Below are 4,105 nucleotides of genomic sequence, written 5' to 3'. Positions count from 1 at the left end.
GAATCATGTGAACATGAACCACATGCTATATCTATACTTAGTCATAAAAATAAAAAACATATATTTTAATCTAGCAGATATTTCCTTATATATATAGTTATTATTGTAATTAATAAAAGTGTTACATGATATTTGCAAGATAGAAAGTGCATTAATTCAAATACGTTGATACCCTGTCACATGTCTTGGTACCCATTACCCTCCCCCCACCCATGCCCCACCCACCGTCTTGGTTTTCCCCCTTCCCTATCAAATTTCAAATAACCAAATACAAATAAATTCAATATATCAGATAACAAAATGAGATGCTGTAACAATATGAGATACCCAAGGGAAAGGAAAGGAGATGAGAGATAACATAGTACATTAAGGACAACAATCATTCATTATATGGCTTTTGTTTCAATATCCTGGAGGTCCTTTCAATTAGCTTCATACTATATGTCCTTATGTATAATGGTTTTGCTCTATTGCAGATCTCTGCTAGTAGAGCGCAAGGTTTCTACTGATTATGACAAATGAGAGAAACTATTGAGCCTAAGTTCCTTTGAGTCTGGGTTACTTCACTTAATATGATTTTTTTAAGTCTTTCCATATCCTAATAAATGGGACGATGTCGTTTTTTCTGACAGCAACATAGAATTCCATTGTGTACAAATACCACAACTTGTTGATCCACTCATTAACTGAGGAATATCTAGGTTGATTCCATATCTTTGCTATGGTGAATAATGCTGCAATGAACATTGATGTGCTAGTGGATTTAGTATGCCCTAGATTCTGGAGGGTTGGGTAAATGCCAAGTAGTGGAATTGCTGGGTCATAGGGGAGTTCTGTGTTTAGTATTTTGAGGCACTGCCATACTGCTTTCCATAGTGGTTGAACGAGTTTGCACTCCCACCAACAGTGTAGTAGTGATCCCTCCTGGCCACATCCCCTCCAGCATCGGTTATTATTTGTTTTCCTGATCCTAGCCATTCTAACCGGAGTAAGGAGGATTCTTAGAGTTGTTTTGATTTGCATTTCTTTTATGACCAGAGATGTTGAGCATTTCATGTGTCTATAGGCCATTTTTGTTTCTTCTTCAGAGAAGACTCTCTTTAAGTCTTTGGCCCATTTTTTAATGGGATGGTTGTTACTTTGGAGATTACTTTTGAAGTGATTCAATTTTTTGGGTTGTTGATATATTTTAGATATGAGGACTTTGTCCGTTGTTTTGTTGTTGAAGATCTTCTCCCACTCTGTAGGCTTCCTAATTAATTTACTAGCTATGTCCTTTGCCATACAAAAGCTCCACAGTTTAGTGCAGTCCCACTTATCCAGCCTTTCTCTGATTTGTTGTGATTCTTGGTAGTTATTAAGAAAGTTTCGACAAGGGACGAACGCCTCATATCTAGCAGATACTTCTTTCCAGAGTGTGACTAACATAGCAATCATTATACCTGACTAAAAAAAAAATTTAAGATAGAATGAGCTGCCTAACCCATAACAGAATTACTTACAAATTATTCAGCCCACATTCCTATGTATATTTCCTGGCAGGCTGACTCCAGGCAGCTGAGCCTTACTTTCCCAGTTGGTTCGGGACCTATATATCTGTAGCACACAGGCAGTTGCCAGTGTGAGATGTTCATTCCTGTCTGAACTGACATGCAGAACATTTCAGGGGTAATACAAAGTAACCTACCCAAACAAGTCTTTTTTATATAACTACACCAGGATTTTAATAAGAAAATCTGTCATATTTCTGAAAGTGTAGAATGTAAACTGGATTTAAAAAAATTTCTGAAAAATGAGATGGTTATAGTTAAGATGGTTACTTAGTTGTAATTTCATTCAAATTGAAGTGAGTGTGTGATGTGATGCTAAAGCAGTGTAATTTTTTGTTCCTGTTCTCTACCGCCACCTGGTGGTATTTATATGTACTGACATCGGGCCTGTTGGAATTGTTCGTTTGTATTTCTGGAGCAATCCACTAGCCTATGGCTGTCTTGGACAAGGCTACCTATCTGGCAGGTTTCCGCCACTGATGGTGCATGGGGGATTTTATGTAGCTGTTGCTAACTAAAGGAAGACAATCCACATCTTCTGAAAATATATGTGAATATATTCATCTTAATGATCACTAGGCTATAATACATTTTCTTTCCTTCCCTGTAATTTTTTCCAAACAACTTGGAATTATGCTGAATATATATTAACTCTAAATATTTAATTTATACAAAATTTTATTTATAATAGAGATGAGACATGTTTTTTCTTTTCCTTTTGTTTCTTTTAAAAGAAACAACCGTGCAATATCGTTCTTTCTGATGGATGAGTAGAGTTGCATTGGGTATACATATATACCACGTTTTCTTGATCTATTCATCCACTGAGGGAGCATCTAGATTGATTCCATATCTTGCAATGGTAAATAATGCTGCAATGAACCTGGTTGTGCTCTATTGGATAAATCCCCAGGTGAGGAATTCCTGGGCCATAGGGAATCTCTATTGTACCATTCCTAAGAAAATGGAAAGACTTGGAAAAAATTGTGCTAAATGGGGCCGGCAGTTTGGCCTAATGGTAGAGTGATTGCCTAGTATGCATAAAGGCGTGGGTTCAATTCCTCGGTATCACATACATAGAACAAAACCAGAAGTGTTGCTGTGGATCTAGTGGTAGAGTTCCAGCTTTGAGAAAGCCCAAAGACAGTGCTCAGGCACTGAGCTCAAAGCCAGAACTGGAAAAAATTATGCTAAATGAAGTAATCCAAACACACTTATTTATGCTGGCTAGAATGGAAGTAAGGCACACAAACTCATTTGTGGTAGCTAGAACGTGCCTATAAACCTACAAGTAAATATGCTGGGTGATTTTCAAAAAAATACATTGGGACATGATAAAATACCTAAGATTCTATATAGTCATCCAGTAACACAATAGGAGGATATTCTTTGAAGAACACAAAGCAACTCCAGGAAATGTAAGCAAGAGGTTGTTTGCTTGTTGCCCTTTTTTCTTTTTGTCTGTTTGTTCCTTTATCTGTCTTTGAAGTGTAAGATCAGGCACAGAAATGAAAGGAAAAATAGTGAACAAATGCCACAGTGATTCTCAATGCACATAATGTTGAACATGAGCTATACAACTCGTGCGTGGGCATGGGACGGAGAAAGTGAGAAAGACTGGGAGAAGGAGTGCGTTTGCTCAGAAACAAATGTACAAGCTGGGTGGGTGGCTCACACCTGTAATCCTAACTACTCTAGAGGCTGAGATCTGAGGATCAAGGTTCAAAGCAGCCCGGGCACAAAAGTACCTGAGACTCTTATCTCCAATTAAGCTGTAGAAAATGAGAAGTGGGGCGTGGCTAAAGGGTTGGGTGATAGCCTTGAGTCAAAGAGCGCAGGGACAAGCCCAGGCCCAGTTCAAGCCCCATGACCCACAAATCGAAAACTAACCCCCCCCAAAACCCCAACTCTTTATCTGACTTAGCTAACTTTAACACCTTTATAATAGCAATAAAAATGCATGAAAAAGAGAAAAAAAGGAACAAATGTGCTGAACTAGTCTTTGGATGAATCTCTCATAAGACTTACAAGAGCTAGGAGAGTCTGCTGTCAACCACACAGCCTTTCTCACTACCTTTCTCCTCTGCAAGGATTACACTTAACAGGAAGAAACAAAATAACCTCTGCTTCACCTCTATGGTGATAATTCTAAAATTTCAACATAAAACCCCAATTTCTTTCACAGTTATGAGCCTTGCATGTCTTGCTTCTCTCTGTCTCATACATTCCCACTTCATTCCTTGCTCTGTGCCAGGTACCATCACCACAGCCTGCTGCTCCCAGATCATTCTCCTTTTTTTATTTTCCCTTTTTTTCCATTACCAGGGCCTCACGCCCTTCCTCTACTTTTTAAAATTGATGTCTGATGCTCTACCACTTTAGCAATACCTTTAGGAGAGCTATTTTGCTAGCTATTTAGATTTAAATCTTGCAGATTTTTCTGCCAAGGGTTGGTTTTGAATTGTGATACTCAAATCTCACCTTCCAAATGTCTAGGATTCAAGGGGTGAGCCACTTGCACCTGGTTTTGAATGAAGAAGTTTCATGACCACTCA

Source organism: Megascapheus bottae, unplaced genomic scaffold (genome assembly GCF_031878675.1).
Source record: "Megascapheus bottae isolate mThoBot1 unplaced genomic scaffold, mThoBot2.hap1 HAP1_SCAFFOLD_41, whole genome shotgun sequence".
NCBI classification, from domain to species: Eukaryota; Metazoa; Chordata; class Mammalia; order Rodentia; family Geomyidae; genus Megascapheus; species Megascapheus bottae.
The sequence above is the reverse complement of the archived record's forward strand: the minus strand, read 5'-3'. Positions refer to the sequence as shown.